Source organism: Lichenostomus cassidix, chromosome 18, assembly GCF_008360975.1.
Source record: "Lichenostomus cassidix isolate B80296 chromosome 18, HeHo_3.0, whole genome shotgun sequence".
NCBI lineage: Eukaryota > Metazoa > Chordata > Aves > Passeriformes > Meliphagidae > Lichenostomus > Lichenostomus cassidix.
The window spans coordinates 4265502-4282507 of NC_139498.1; the positions used below are offsets into that span (position 1 = coordinate 4265502).

Here is a 17006-nt window from a genome sequence, read left to right on the forward strand (position 1 = left end):
AAAGAGCAGGAAACCATTAACGATGAATTTCACCTGTAAAATCATGTACAAACTATTCATGTTTCATTAGGGGAAGGAAATAATTTATCTGATTTACTTTACGGTTCTAACTCTAAGTTTTTTATTGTCTTCAAGAATTTCCCAAGTCTCACCAGACAGACAAGCACAGCAGAAGATTGCAGTAAATCTTTGGACAAAATCAAGGTGTCTCTCTCTCCAGCATTCCACACTTACCAAACATGATGCACATTTTGTGTTGTAGCACTCAACTACTCAAAATTGACAAGACAAATTTAGTCAAAATCATAGAATCATAGAACACCTTGGGTTTGAAGGGGCCTTTAAGCTCCTCTCATTCCACCCCTCTGTCACGGGCAGGAACACCTTTTTCTAGGCCAGGTTGCCCAGAGCTCCATCCAAATTGGAACTTTACAAATGGCAAACTGTTACTATTTTCTTTTCTAACTCTACAAAACAGAGAACTGTGTACAGAAACCAGGCTTTCTAGAAAGGAGAAAAATTCTGGATCTGAACAAAATTATTCTTATGCTTGCAGTAGAGAAACATGAAGGCAATGATAGAGAATGTGTTGAGTGAAAAGACTGAATTATGGTCTGTGAAGATCCCTAATGTAATAGATTTTAGATGCGGGAAGGAATATACATTAGAGAGTAGTTAGGGTTTTTTTTTCCAAATGAAACAATTTAGTAATACATGGACACATGGCTTGCATTTTTGTTCTGTTTGCTACCATGCTGGTATTGCATTTCAGTTTGTGGGGAATAAAGGTTAATAACTCCAGTTGAAAAGACTATTGTTGGCAAGCCTAAGGACACAAACCAGTTATTCTGTCCCCAGCACAGCAGCCAGCATGGCACATTTCTACCATAATCGGAAGTTGGTCAGCTCTAAACCATCTAATTAAAGCAATTATTCTAGGCTTTAATTGTTTATTTTTATTACTACAGTATCAAGAGGCCCCTGCTGAAACTGGGTCTATATCCTCTACAAACACTTAGCGAGAGAGAATAGGCTCCCTATCAAGCTTTCAATATAAATAAATAAGGCACAGAGGAATCAGCCAGGTGAAGAGATGAAAGTTATCTGTAGGTTTAGTTACTGAGTGGTGAAGAAACTATTAGCAGCTGGTCCTGCTTAATCTCTATCCTGTCTCACCACTTGGATGTCTTGGGTTTTATATATAGTTTTGATCTTTAAGAAAACAACAAAAACAACAACAAATATAAAATGAATTCTGAGCTACTATTTCAGCTCCATTATGCAGTACTGAAAATTTCAGGATTCTGATCCTAAAGACCATGTAGTTTTTAGCATGACAGAAAATATTATTATCAGTTTCATAAATGTGATGTGTAATTCAATACCTCATTAATTCTCTATAGCGTCCTTTGAAAGTCAAACTCAAAGTTCATTGAAATCAACTAAAAACTTCCATTAAGTTTAGAGGCTTTTGCATCATGTTCCCTTTCTGTCCCAACAAAAACCCTTTATTACATTAATTTGAAATTCCAAGATAAATCTAAAAACCCTCTTTAAGAAATATAGGGGTCTAGCTAGCATGAAATAAACAATCCAGGCACTTGTTGGGAAGTCTATCAGTGCTGAAACCTGGGCCTGTAAGGCAAACTTTGTGAGCAGGATAAAAGTCCCAATAAAGCTGGCTGGGCACTTTGAAAGGACTATGGTACATTACACATTTTATTGCTCACATGCACAAACCCATCAGTGTCCTGAAAGCAGTCGTCTTTCTAACTCATTGATTTAAAGCAAGAAAGCCAATCAGCACACTTCCATGTATAAAGAGCTGATTTTGGTGAGGTAAGACCCATGAGTGGGTGTTTGCAAGAGTAAGGTCTGAGACATATGGTTTACAGAGAGTTTGCTCAGTTTACAGCTAAACACACTTCAAGCCAGCAGCTGAAATATGAAGTCTAAAGCATCACCTTTTTCAATAGCAATATTAAGCTCAGTAAAACAGTTCAAAGGAAAAAAGGTCCCCTGCAACAATGACCACAGTTATACTCAGCATGCAGTTTCTGTCTTGCACTAAAGCAGTGCATTACTATCACCTTTCTGCTCTCTACAGATTCCTGCAGGGCACTTAGTTTTAAAATAATTTAAAAATTCACTATTAATCAACCTAATGAAAAGCATGTCAGAAACTGGAGAGAGGTTCATAACAGCATAGCAGAGACAGAGACACATAACTAATTAATACCTATAAACAATGTTCAGCTGCAAGTTACGAAGTTTTTATAAAACCACATACATTTATCTCTCTCTTGGCCACCTTGCCTGGAAAGGCACCCTGGACGCTGTCACTGGACAGCCAGGGAGACTAGGGGGTAACAGGCTAAAATATTTTACCTTTTCTGTTACCATCCTCCTATAGCATCTCTCCTGTCTCTATCCCAACACCTTCTTTGTCTCTTGAATGATGAATCTAAATCTAATCCTAACTGGCACTATAATCAGGCTGCGAGGGCTGACAATGCTCAGTGTAAATAACACCATTTTCACAGCTTAACTGTGGCATACTGTGAGTTTAAATAAAGAGCCCTATGAACACGACAGCAGGTATCAGCTGGGGAGAAGCTTTTGCCATTCTGTTTCATTCCCTTAAATAGAAAATAGCAAGGAGTTAGTGTTGTTTGATAGGGACAATAATGAAATGGGATGGGAGCTGTCCAGGGCAATGGTTATCCCTAAACTGCAGACAAGCAGTGACAAAATGAAAGAAATTTCAACTCCTCACACTATTCTGTCCCTCCATCCTGTTTTTCTTTTACATTACTTAGAATCTGGTATGCTCTCTGAAACTTCATTTTCCCCTCAACTTATGGAATTTAAAAATGCCTGTAGCATGTCATAATGTAAAAATACATACTTTGCTGTAAGACATCAAGTCTTGCAATTCTCAGCTTCTTACTATGTGAATGACATCAAGTTCTTTTTCATGTACTTCTGTAAGGAACCATTCTTTAGCTAATAAGACCTGTAGTAGTTCAATTAAATTTGGTAGTGCTGAAACTTGTCACAGCTGAAGCCAGTCCTTACCCCTGTGAACACTCAGACAGCCACTTGCTGTCCTAAATGCTCAAAATAGATACAGACAATGATTCAAAATGTAATTTATATAAGAATATACCGTTATTACAGCATTTGCTTTCAATCCCAAATTGACCACCATGGTCAAGTTCAGGCAGCATCAGTCTAAGTCAATACAACATTGTGCCAGAAATCTGAAAAACACTTTAAATGAACAACACAGAGACATTCAGCTGCCCAGTGATGCCACAGGGTTTCTTTATACAGCAGTGAAAAGCAATCAGGAGCCGTGAGACAATGGAGGCTGCTTCTAAAATAATCAACATTAACTAATTAAATGTGGCATATTTTATACTATGTCAGGCCATTCAGTTTTCAAAAGCCCCTAAAAAACATCATCTGGTTGAAATTCCAGCTCAAAGTAAAATGTTACTTTGATTGTTTTTAAATAATGACTTTCTGGCTATGTCTTAAATAATGATTACTTTCACTTGTGAGCCAAAAAATATTGTCACACTGGACAGAATCCAATAAAAATGGTCAGTTCTTCTCCATATTCTTTTGCAATGACCATAGATCAAATTTTCCATATATAAAGTCCCTAGTGATATATATATATATATATATTTAAGAGGTACAAATGGCTAAATGGGAATTCTACCTCAACATTGACTTCTGAACAAATTTGATACACTTCATTATAACAATTTTTGAAATACAGTCATCATTTTAAATATTCTTACATAAACTTCCCCGAGCACTGCAATCATACATTCAGTGAAATATTTCAAACTTTTCCTTTGCTTTTCAAAAGTGCACTGGCTGCACATGTCAACTTCCACAACATGTTACTTTAGTCATTAAATTGTTGGACCTGAACTTTCTATCTATTCCAAGTGACAATCTGACTGATCTAAAACTTAGTTTGGCTACAAAAAAACATTGTGTTTCAGTCTGAGTATCTACTGTCCTTTTCCAAAAGAATTTGTTCCTCCCCTGGTGATGCATGATGGCTATTGTAGAATCTTGTACTGCCCAAAAGAGAGGCTATAGACTCCAGCCTATACAAGAAGAGATTTATGAAGTGGCAAATATTTGCTTGAGACAATTGCTGACCTCAAAGGAACATCTTCAGAAGCCCAAGCCTGCTGAGCGTTGCCATATGAGTCACACAAGGATTAGCTGGGAACAAAAGCTGCAGCAACTTTGCATTTGGAAGAAACTTGGAGTCAGGTACATCTTCTCAGTTGGACTCCATGTGAAATTTAAATCCAAAGATCATTAATTTCAACATTGTCGGGATGCAAAAGGAAAAGGAGACATTGGCCTTAAAAGATTTGGAAAGGAGTGTTTTAGGATCCCTCTGCAGATTTCCATCTTTCCCAGCTCAGCCTCTGCCATAGGGCAGGACACAAACACTGACCTCGGAGCTGTTCTATGTGAATTTCTCACATGCTTCTGGGGAAAACAAGTTTAGACATCAACTTCAAGCTCATCTTGAGCTCCTCTAAAAGGCACTCCAAACTCTCAAGGTTTACAAGTACAGAACAAACCTTATCTGAATCAGACATGAGATGATCCTTAACACAGGCTTGAACATGACACAAGAGCAGGCTACAAAATCAGTGATGGACTTTCGTCTGCCACAGAAAGAGGAGAAAACAGCTCCTCAAATCCCATGGCTAAAGAACTAAAGAAGTAGGGTATAAGGAGGTAATATTGGTTCTCCACAGGGCTGTCCATTAAAACTCTCTTGATAACATTCAAGAGGAGATATCAAACATTAGTCTAGGTCTTCTCATATGAGTAATGTTTATGAATTTCAAAAGACTTTAAGATGAGTTTTGTTTATCCAAATTCCTCGCTGAACATTTTCAGATGTCCCACCTACTCTTGCACTTTAGAAAATGTATGTGTGCTTCTCATTGCCGTTACATTTTCAGCACAACACGTTGTTAGTTTTACATCTTAATTGCTGGGGAATATGTATTTTTCAGTGAAATAAATCTCTAAGCTCTAAAATTTTCTACTTGTTTATTCAGTGCGGTTTATACCAGATTCAATTAAACTACATATCAGTGTAAAATAATGGGATTATAGCAATTTTTTTCAAAAATGAGTCTGCAATGGCAACACTAGGGATGAAGATGTGAAAGCACTGGATTTAGTACACCGTAGAAACCAGAGTGTTCTCATGGGTCTTTGAAGAGTTTGCCTTCTCACAAGCCTGGAACAAGCTAAGCCCAATGCTGCAGCATCTTTACAGCTGCTGTTACCTCTGTCAGTAAGAGCACACCGCCCTAACCTAATGCTACAGCAAGGACTGTGCATGGCTCAGCAATGCAACATGACTCAGTGGGGGTGCAATGAAAGATTTGGGGTGATATATCCATTTTCAGAGCTTCCACCTGTTTAAGCAAGTAACTGGGCCATTAGTCCCATGGGCTAATTGGCATTTGATTCACATGTATCTCTGTAGCCACAATAGAAAGCCTGCAAATTAGACCATACCCAGGGTCAGGATATACATGACACAAGTAAAGACTGTAGCTACAGCCACAGACTGTATATGGCCACTGGTCCTGGCTTCTTAAATCCTTTACGGTTTTCTGAAAAAGCCAGAGCAGTTCCAGGATTGGAAACACCTGCATTATAACCATTCATAATTCCTAGGTTTTCTGGCTCTTCCCACAAGAGATACTGAAAAGCTTTCACAGAAGAGGATGCCCAAGGCCCACCTTGATGCAGTAGTGATGTATTTTAGTGAAAGATCAGACAGGTGATAGCAGCACCCCTGACCATCACATCAGTCCTCTTCCTAGGACTACAAGGTAAAATGCCATGAGCTGTGCACAAGCTAATATGTGATCTGCTTTTTATCCAGAGGTGTCTTGGGGGAGTTAACCTGCTGCTCTTTTAATGAGTAAATCATATTGAACAAAGAATTACATTATAAGCCTTGGCTTTTACTTGGTGTTGAAAAATCATATAGTATATAAAAATGGTGAGATCTAGATATTTGATCTGTGAGATTATCCTTGCTAAACTCATGAAACTTTGCCAACTCCTTGGCTGCCAGCCATATAAATCAGCTTCTCATGCCTCTTCCTACAGGTCAATCATCACACATTTCTTTAATCTTTAAGACTAATATCCCCTTTTTCTCCTGTTTCATCTTAGTCTACATGGATGTCCTATTTGTAAAGCATCAAGAAACTGAAATAGGTGTTGCTATCTATCTGTTGTGCTTATTCTACATTAAGTCTTTGCTTCCTTTTCTAAGACATATAACACTTCTGTAGATCATTAGAATTCCTGTTATTTACGTAGTTTCTGGACAAAGTGATCCCTTGGTGTTACTTCCCTGTCTTCAAATTTCTGGGGAGGCTTCATTTATGTGTGCAGTGCACTTCAAATGCTGGGATAATAGGCACAGTATAACTACTGCTAATAGCAGAACAAACTTAGTAAATATAAAGTAACTAAAAGTGCTCCCAGTGGCTTATTCACACAAAATCTCTAACAGCAGGCCTGGCAAAAGGACTGACATTTTTGTTCATCCGAATGAAAATTGAAAATAAACTCTACACAAAAGTGTAAATGTTGAACAAGGGAAAACTGCAGAACTAGGCACCAAATGGGAATGGGGAAAGTAATTAAGAAGATCAATATGCAATGACATAAAATCTTTGCTAAAAAAACCCCCACACCCTAAACCCAGGATTTTCTTCACATATTGCAAAATTTACATGCCAAATTGTAATTAAGAACTCAAACACTTCACACTAAATATACATTTTTTTAATCCTGTACCTTAGCTAGTATCACTGATTCAAGCAGTAATATTGTTTGAAATAGGGTATAAAAGGATGGAAATATAACCCCAGACAGAAAAAGGAAACAATTAATTTCAGTGACTCATTGTTGCCTTCCTCTTTATGCAGACACAAACCCTAATATTATTCATAAAGGGGCAAACATAGCAATTTTTCTTACTTGAAATTGGAGCTGAGAGACAACTTGTCAGTTCCCCAGGCACACGGGAGTATTGTGACTGCTGTCACCTGTGATCCCCTGGGAGCAGCTCAGAGGTGCTGGGGGCTGTGCAGGCACAGAGCAGGGGACCTGTAGGATTGTGTTGAGTGAGGCATGAGAAGAGCAGTGACAGTTCCTTGTAGACAGGACTGTGGGGAGCTGGTGTGTGACACTTCTGCAGCTGCTCTGCAGCTCCCAGCCACTGCTTTCTCCTGCAGTAATCAAATCACATCTGAAATACAAGAACTAAGTTGCCTGTAGTGGTGAGTGCATTCACTGCGACACTCTGAGATCGTCTGCGAGTGTGGAATCAAAGGGAGCTGCATCCAAATGATCAGCATGCTGCACAATTTGTCCAAATACAAACTTGAATGCCTGAATTTCAGTTCAAATGTGATGAAAAATTGTGACCAGAGGAACTTTGTACATCAAATTAGGAAAAACTGAGATACAAATTCATCCGTTATGCAAGTCCCCACAAAATAAACTGGAACTGGAATAATTCAGATATCTCTTCTTAGCGAAAATGTTACAAACTTAGGGAGTTTATGCATTAGGCTTTTCTAACCGAGACTGGCAAGAGGTCTGCGTAACACTTTAGGGACAGCAAAACAAGTGTTAATTTTAATAAATACAAAGACTAAATTTCATTATTTTATGGTGGATTTCACTGAATCACAGCTACTACTTTATCAGTGCTGTAGCTATTTTGAGGGAAATAAACCTCTCTATTTCTGTTACTTATACTCCAGCATACACAAATTTTTATACATATGCACATGTATGTAAAAACACTACATGCACACATCTCCTCTTCTGTACCATGAAGAAAAGAAACAAGATTTATTTACCAAAAAGTTAATTCATTTAAGTCTGCAATTAAAGATCAATACTCAGTCTCAGGTTCTGCACACCTTATCACCAACTTCAAATACAATTTTGACAAGCAATATGGTCTATTTCTACAGTACTTTACAGTCCTTCCCAGATCCTCATGGCATATCATCTCTTTTTAGTGGATGAGAAAGGAAAAGAGAGAGGTGAAGTGAGAGGTTCAGGTCCGTAAAGGAAGCCAGCAGGATGCTAAAGACTAGAACCCAATTGTGCTAACGTTTCCAAACCTGAACTGTTAAGTGCAGACATGCAATCCCACCAGCAAACCAGGCAAACACCACACTAGTGCCCCTGCTCCAGGCATACATGCCTTCGGGGAAGTGCTGGACACTTCTGGTTGCCAGCCAGTAAACTTTCCCCCTCCTCAGCGTGAACTCTGATTGTGTGCCAGTTCACTTACCCATGATTATCATTTTTTCTGTCTGATGAGTGTAGAACAATTGCCCCTCGAGCTCGGGTTAGCCAGAGCCGGAAGAGCTGCTTGCCTCCAGCCCAGCTGTCGGAATCTCCATGCAAGATGCTGTGCAAAATGTTGAGTTAAAAGAAAACACGAGTAGGGGGAAAAGAGAGCTCTCTGAGAACCTCCACATGGTTCCTGTTGCTAAGGGAACCACTCCCTTTGTCTGCATAGGTTAGGAATGGCTGCTTCATTTGGAGTCTGTCTCTTAAGTACTGAAAACAGCACAACAATTTCAGAGAGAAAATAAAAAGTCCAGAATATCTTGCAACCAGGGAAAAACTGAGCCGCCTAGGAATTCTTACATTAAAAGCATCTATTAACAGTTGATTTGGGTGACTCCAAGGAGATTGTAGAACTCCTCTGTGCTATCTGATGGGACAATACACTGCTGAACACGGTTTAATTTAGTTATTGTAATCAGCTTTTGGGGATGTGGGTAGCTGATTACAGAGAGACAGAGCAAGAAATCAGGTCCAATTACTCCAACAAATGGAGAGAGATCAATAGTAACAAATATAACCTTTTAATAGATATTCATGATGGACTGCAGGAGAAAGATGCCTTTACTTACACAGGCTCCTATCAAATTCCAAGCCCAAATCCTTAACTCTGATCTCTGTAGCTTGTCTGTCCTGCTGCCTCTCTGTTCCCAGACCCAGCACCGGCCGTGTTTCTGAACCCTCAAAATATTTGCAAATCTACCTTCTATACTGGCCCATTGGGCTCAGTCCAGTTTAGCACATGAAGTTAGGAACCCCTGCTTCTTCTCTTTGTCCATCTCTAGTTTTAAAGAATACAGTAGGATGTGTACTTCTGGATAAGCTCATTAACTAGACCTCACTGTGAGTCTGAGGTCCTAAAACATGAAGAGCTAATAGAAATTGTGAGAAAGGCTGGTACATTGGGAACAGAAACACCTTGAGTCTATCCTCAAACGTTTTGTTTGCATTAGGAAAATTATCCTCTTTCTAAAAATATACAGCACAACATGCATTGCACAACACAATCATATCCTCCTCTCTCTCAGGTGACGCCAAAGTCAGCAACCTAAAGTACTGTCAGTGCAATTTTTTCTGTGGATTTACCTGTTTCAAGACCATATTATTACGGTAGAGATGGTCAAGGAATTTAGATCCAGGAACAACTTTTCAAACATGGGCTTATCTGAGGCTCCTAACACACCCAGAGAGCAATCAGAGAAATGTGTTACGTTATGTTTGGATGAATAGACAGAAGTTCAAAATCTTAGATGATGTACTTCTGTATGGAAAGCAGAGTTTTCTCATTCCACCAGAGAGCAGCTGTGAGTGCCTGGAACAGTGGAGGGGGGGTCAGTTCAGTCTTACAGTAACGAGCTGAGCTTCTCTTAATACAAGGTAACTGCTGAGGAAAGTCAGTGCCAGTGTTCTGTTTTCCAGAGAGTTAAGCTTTTTTCCCCTCAGTCAGATTGGAGTAAAATCTTAGAGAACACCAGAGAAGAGTAGTCAGATAAGAGTATATGATATCTTTGCTTACACTCCACAGTCCAGCACTGAGTCTTTGACATAAAGACCTGAAGAATTCAGTTGTCACTTCATTGCACATGTTGAATTGTATTTGCAGCATGATATGAGTTGCAAACCCCTCCCCATCTTCCTCTCAGCCCAATGAGCCAAATAAAGCAGTCAGGATTGCTTTGTAGAGAGGCCTTTCTGCTCTCCTTTGCAAAAAGATTAGGAGATTAGAGAGCGCAACTGAGACTTCAGTTTAGGGTCATTAGAAAGCAATTGTTAATAGGTTTCCATTGCATCATTTTTAGCAAGGAACTTTTAATTGGAAACCAATTAAAAACTGTGTTTGTATATATTATTTTCCTTTCAGAGGATTAATTTTAACTGCTCAATCCTGCTGTGAATGTGTACACACAAACACACTCATCCCATTTTCTCTTGCTCATGGATAGACTGATGTCAACATTTTCTTCGTTTAATAGAGATCTTAGCATCTTATACAGGACATTTACTGTTTTTCCATTATTACAAAAGCTACACTTTTTTGTCAGACTGGCAGTGAGGCTCAGATTTGATGATAACAGCATGAATTTACAAGAAGTGAAACTCTACTCAGGAACCTTTCTTCAGTGAAATCTTGAACTGTATCTATTACTGTAAATCCCATCTTCTCAACTGAAAAATAAACTGCAGTAAGTACTGACGTCCTAAAGAGCCTGACTTTGTTATGCTAATCCAAGGTATTAAGAATAGTCAGAAAAGGAATTCAGTAGTGGCTACTTGAATCAACTGCTTTTTGTCCCAAATGTGAACACATCCCCCCAGTCAGAAATTACCTAACACAGTGTGATTGAAACTTATTTATTTACCTACATATAATAAGCAACTGAGCAGCTTGCAGTGCGTGAAGTGAGGCTATGGAAAAGTACATTACAGTGCTCCTGCTTCAGGGCCCTCTCAGTCAGAATTTCACTATATGTGCCTATTTTCTGTTTATCATTCAGCCAAAAACATTGAAACTCTCTATCCCCTCAGTCCACTTAGTGACCAAGAAAAGATTGCCTGCCTTATATAAGGTGGCTTAAGAGGAATTTTTAAAATAAATATTTACAGAGCTCTAAAAATATTATCTTGTTTTGTTAAGGCTAAGTGTGTAAGCACCGTACCTGTTACAAATATAGCTCTTGTTATGCCGTGAAAGAGAGAAGCAGATGGAGCTGTTGATAGCCTCAGTGACAATAGTGCAACACGCACTTGCACAGGAACCACTATTCACCTTATAAGGAGAATTTTTAATATTCCCCATTTTTTTTCTTTTCAGTCGCGAGCTGGAATTAAAATTCCGACATGAGAAATTTTCCATAGGGGGGTCATATTTGAAAGACCCTCTATGTAAAAAAACCCCTTTACTTTGAATGAACTGACATGGATTTAAATGACCTGTGAGAGTATGTGTACGGTTGTATGTGCATGTATAAGGTTTCTTGTCCACTTTCGAGAGCCCAGACTCCCATCCCTCGTGGCAGTCTGCCAAACAGGCCAGGAACGTGAAGAAACTTGACTTTCTGGCACTGTTCCACGTGAGATGCCGGGGAGCTGAGAGCTGGGAAAAGCGGGTGAGCTGGCAGCAAACCAAGAACATTTCCATCAAAAATTTCATTGGAATAGACATTTTCATGCAACGTGTTAGGTTTTGGTGAACCGGCATTAGCTGAGAGAAAAATGTTCCACTGGAAAGTTGCCAATTTGTCCTAGTGCTAAGATCTTGACACTTGGACCTCGTATTTTTCATTCAACTGAAAAATGGATTTTTATTTCCTGGTGTCATGCACAGAGACAGAATGTAGTTTACTGTACTACTGATTGTGTAAAATTATTTCACCTGATACTGTAAAAAGAAGCTTTATTTTGCCATCTGCAACAAGTGCTGCTGTCTCATATCTCCATGATTTTTTGCCATCTCCCCACCCCTCTTTATTTCATCTACATGGATCACAAGAAAGAATGTCAGCAGAAGAGGGACTCAGTGGCGAGAGCACCAGTTTGTACCCAGAGACAGATTTAAATAACTGTCTCTTGAACAAGATTTCCGTCTTAGTTTCTGTATTAGTTCAGTAGGGAGAACAGTACATCCCCACCTTGAAGTGTTATTGAAATTCTTAAATACAGATTATAACAATAAACCTGTAACAGTTCTGACAGATGTATGAAATACAGAAGCTTCAACCACTAAACTGCAGAAATCTCTTAAAAATAAAGCATTTAACATTATATTGAGTACACATGGCACAAAGTTATAGCACAAAACTGAGGTAGATAAGGCTACAGCACTGGATGAACAGTCAACTGCATATTGAATGCAAATACAACACACCCAGGCACACTTCAAATATTTGATTTTACAGATTCTTTGAGAGAAAAATGTGTATGCAAGATATATAATTTAGCTCATCTTATTCAAGCTGCACATGTGGCTATTCTGAGCTTATTGAAAAACTTGAACCAAATTCAGCTTTGTCACTGATGGGTTATGGCAAAGCTGGGCTGATTCCGTGCTCAGCTTTTGAACCTGCCTCTCAGAACACTTATTCATTTTACGCCCCATGCAGGAAGTGATCTCACTGGAAAATCTGAGCAAAGCATAGGACAGAAGTTCCAAACTCAAAAAGCTAAGGAATGTTCTTTCCCCCCTCACTTTGTCCTTTTAAAATGAATTTAGTCCTTGTGAAGATAATTGGATTGACAGCCCTAAGGACCAGGGCTGTTGTGGATGCACAAGGACACATTTCCACTGTTGTCCTTTCCCATTGGTGGACATTCACTCTCAGCTGCAAGTTTAACTTCCCACCTTGGGCATCACAGGACTTCACCCCAAACTAGTGCAGAGATAAGCACAGAATTCTTATGCCTGAGGATAAATAACTTTATAATCCCAGTTAATTAATTAATTAATTCCCTTAGCTTTTGAGTTTTCATAGCAGAAAAGAAACTGAACACCCAATTCTCCACTGAGGTCTAAAACATAATTCTTACTGCTGGTGCTGCAGTAATATCCTTTGGTCACTGGCTCTCTCAATTTTGAATATGGGCACCAAATTTGAACTAAATCCAGCATTAAATATATGCCTAGAGGATTTCTGTCTTGCTTTTTCCTACTGGTAAGGAAATAAGCATTAACGCAGTAACAAAATGTCAGCCAAACTTGGGCTCTATCCAGTAGACTATATCTCAATCTGAGACATAATACAACAAGTCTTAAGGAAGCCTGTGGGCATTCCAGTAGCTTTGTGTGGCAAAGTTAATTCAGCTTCATGTCTCCATTTTACTTCCCAGAATTTCTCACTCTGTTTCAAAGAGTAATTCACCTCATTTTTCAAAAGCATGAAACTTCTCCATCTCCATTTAAAGTTGCTGTCAATATTTCCAGGCTGTGTAACCACTTTCCTCAAACAAAATTGACAAAATTGGTCCAAGTAATGAATTAATTTTTCAGCAGAACAAAATAGAAAGTATTCCAAGCCTGCTGAAATTGATGTGAAGCTATCAAAGAATGTATGTGCACAGAATTAGCAAAGCACAAGTCAGACCTGTGGACACATGCTGGTCAATATCTCAAAACAGTCAAACAACTTCAGCCTGTGTTTTCTGCCTCTGCTTCACAATGATGCACATTTTACACTTCCCCTGACATGAGCTGACTTCAGATTTATCTCTGCTTTTTATTTCTGTTCTTTAGAAAATATAGATTCAGAAAGTTCTGCCACCCACTTGCAGAAAATTTAAATTTCTACACAAGAGTGAAATTCAGTGATAGCACTGAGTGAAGCTGCTGAAGCTAATTATTCTCTTCACAAAGAGCAAGTCTCTCATACTATGTGTAAGTTTACACATAGATGTAGACACACACATACATTCAGACTAAATTTTCTGTACTATGCTTGATTTCTCTTCACTGTAACTATTTTCTGTGCCATCACTGAAAGCATTTTCAATGTACATATTTGCTCTGACACTTCTAGATATCATCATCATGTTCTCTCCTGCCCTTGAGTGAGATTGACTCATTTCCATCTCTTCTGCTGTGAAAAAGTAAACCGTAGCTACAAAGCTGTCATTGAATTGGATTTCTTTTTCCTTCTGTCTGCATTTAATCCTTTTATCTATATACCTGAAATAGCTTGCTCTATCATCCAAGTCATATTCGTATTTTACAACTCTTGCCCAATTTTTTGCAGAAATGTATACCTGGCTCTTGTGTTATTGTCACCTTGATTAAGCCAGAAAAAGAGCAAAATAAACCAAATTGACTGCATTTAATGCAACAGTTATGACAAATTCCTTAGAAGTAAGAGTTTCAGAGAAGCAGGCCTTCTGGGGGTGCTCCCGTTATCGAGCACACACAGGTAATACTCCTTTCTGTGTCTCATAAAGGAAAAAGAACTCCTAAAATTGAACTTCACCCACTCCAATCAAAATGCCACTCAGCTGCTGATTGAAATATCCTTCATTCAAATCAGAGTGAGTGCCTTTAATGGCTACCCAAAAGGCTGTCAAATTAAATAAGAAACAAAATGCAAATAAATTAGCATTCCTAGCTACTGATACGCTATAAATATTTATGAGGAAAAAAAGATGCTGTAATTTCAAATGATACCACAGCCCTATTTTGTACAAACAGTTAAAACAGTTATACATGCAATACTGTACTTTGCAATTTTTTTCCATTTCACATCACCATAATCACCTAATAAATATTTAAATGGACCCATTTGCTGTAACTATAAAAGAACCGTGTAAACTTGTTGTCATCTAGACACATAAGCCGCAGTGGAGTCAATGAATTTCAACAGTCACTTAATATTGCAAGCCACAAGCTACCTTAAACCTGCCAGCAACTGTCTGCCAGGAAGCTACTGTAGCACCACGGCTACCTCCTCCAACCCAGGACACGAGATTCATTATGAATGCTAGCATTGCTACTCTAATTAGGCCTGGGAGAGGTTTAACAACCATGCTACAGTCTTGCTGCTGACAAATATAAAAATAAAGCCTTGTTCAAATTAGCAATGTGAAGTGAGAAGGCCTAGAAGCAGCAACTGTCTGACCAGTAGTGAAACAGTTCTAATCTATAGTGAGGTTATTTTGCTTCATAAACTGCTAGTATGTTACCTGCAGGAGGTCTCCCTGTAAAATGAATTATAGTAAGCTATATGTGATAATTAACCGTGCATTAGCAAATATCTTGAAACAGGGGGGCTCTGTTTTCTCTGTATTTTGACTAATAAAAGCATGAATTTGTTCAACAAATGATCATTTAGGTTGTGGAATGCTAAGCATATTGGAAGAACACAGTAAGCAATAGAATATTGTAGGTGGACTAACAGTTTCCTTACAAAAACAGGCTGTTTAATAGGCTGGCTCCATACTACGTTATTCACAGTACTAAAAACCACAGTGTTGGGAAGACAAATACAATATACATTTAAAATAATATAAACCTTGTACTCATATTTACTTTAAAAATGCCATGGATGTGACAATAAAAAAAAATCCATAAGCAAACGTTTATTTCAGAAAGAGAAAATCCCAAATGACTCTTTCCAGAATGTAAACAGATAGTGAGGCAATTGGTATGGTCATCTTCTCTAGAGGGGAAAAAAATGTGGCTGGGTTTAAAATAGTCTATATCATATGAATGTGAAGCAAGGAAAAAAAATTAATTTATTATGTATACTGCTTAACACAATAAAAATAAAGTGGTGCTATAATTTATTTTAGCTTCATTTACATCTTATGAAAATATATTTAACCATAACGCTTTATGGAGCTGTGACTGTACCAGCCTCACTCTTGGCTGTGAATCAGGGGTCAGAGCCACTGCAGCATACACAGGTTGATAGTCTGTACCTCTTTATTCATTCTACATGGGCTGCAGCCCAAGATTCCAAACATCACAAACTGAAACTCATTTTACTACAGGTAATCTATCAGCTTTAGCCAGGCTCCACGTAGTCATGACTCAGTAGAGGATTTGGCTGTATCATGGGCAGATACTCAGCCCCAGTGTCACAGGGATGAACCATGGGTAAAAAGAGAAGTTATTGAACAGTTCATAAATATCAGCATTCAGAAGTCTCTCAAAAGATTCGGTATTTTTAAAACATCAGAAGTGTTCTCTAAATGTAAGATAAAGCCAAGCTCAGGGTGTACCTTTGAGCTGTATGTCCATTTCCTTCCCCCAGCACAGTTCTCACATACATAAAATATTTTCTTTTTGTAGAATTAAATGACTGTTGCAATCAAATTGCAAAAGATGGGTGAACAACACATTGCTGAGGAAGCATACAGAAAGAAAACAGACATTCTTCTTACAGAAAATACTCTATATAGTTAAAAAGTTACTACAAATTAATGACAAGTGCATGGCTACAGGCTATTTCTCCTACTTCACTACAGAAAGATAAAAAATTACAAAACAAAATTTTCATTCCTCCAAGCAAGTACAGAGGTTTTGTCTCAAGTTCATCAATCAGCTGGTGAAGGAGTTTGAGATTCTGTTTTTCCCTAAATCCCCAGCATAAGTATGTTTGACTTATGTCCATAAGGAATTTAAGTATATTACTTTTTAATGCTTCTCCCTCTCAACAACATGATTTTTCGCCCTAAGTAAGGGCATCAGATAATTTTAACCATCAAAATTTGAAAGTGACCACATGTATCCATACTATTGCAGTTAATAAAGTTTGAAAATCCAGTGTCACTTTTAAAATTTGCTTTTGAAAAAGAAAACCAAACCCTTAAATGTTGTTTTTACCATAGCACCAACCTTCAGTTTTCTAAGGTAAATGAGAACTTAGAAAGTAGTGTGCTGTATTTTCTCCGTTGGATTATATTTATAGACTTCCAGGCAGAGGGTAAGATTGCCCCCTTTTGGAATTTTTCAGAGTAACAGTCCAAATAAAGAATCGGGTGCAAAGGATTCCTAATCCCCACTCAAGATATGCATCTCATCAGGGATTATTTCTGCTTCATACTGTTGTGTTCTTATGTTACTGTGT

At 38.3% G+C, this 17006-nt stretch overlaps 1 protein-coding gene across 1 annotated transcript in view; it reads right to left on the reverse strand.

The window, feature by feature from the left end:
- The window catches only part of ANKFN1 (ankyrin repeat and fibronectin type III domain containing 1), a 109848-nt gene extending 99930 nt beyond the window's left edge, over positions 1-9918 (reverse strand). The window contains exon 1 of the mRNA XM_085077582.1: positions 8399-9918. The gene's annotated coding sequence lies outside the window, so the exon portion shown is untranslated. The remainder of the gene's footprint in view (positions 1-8398) is intronic.
- Positions 9919-17006: the final 7088 nt, after the last annotated feature.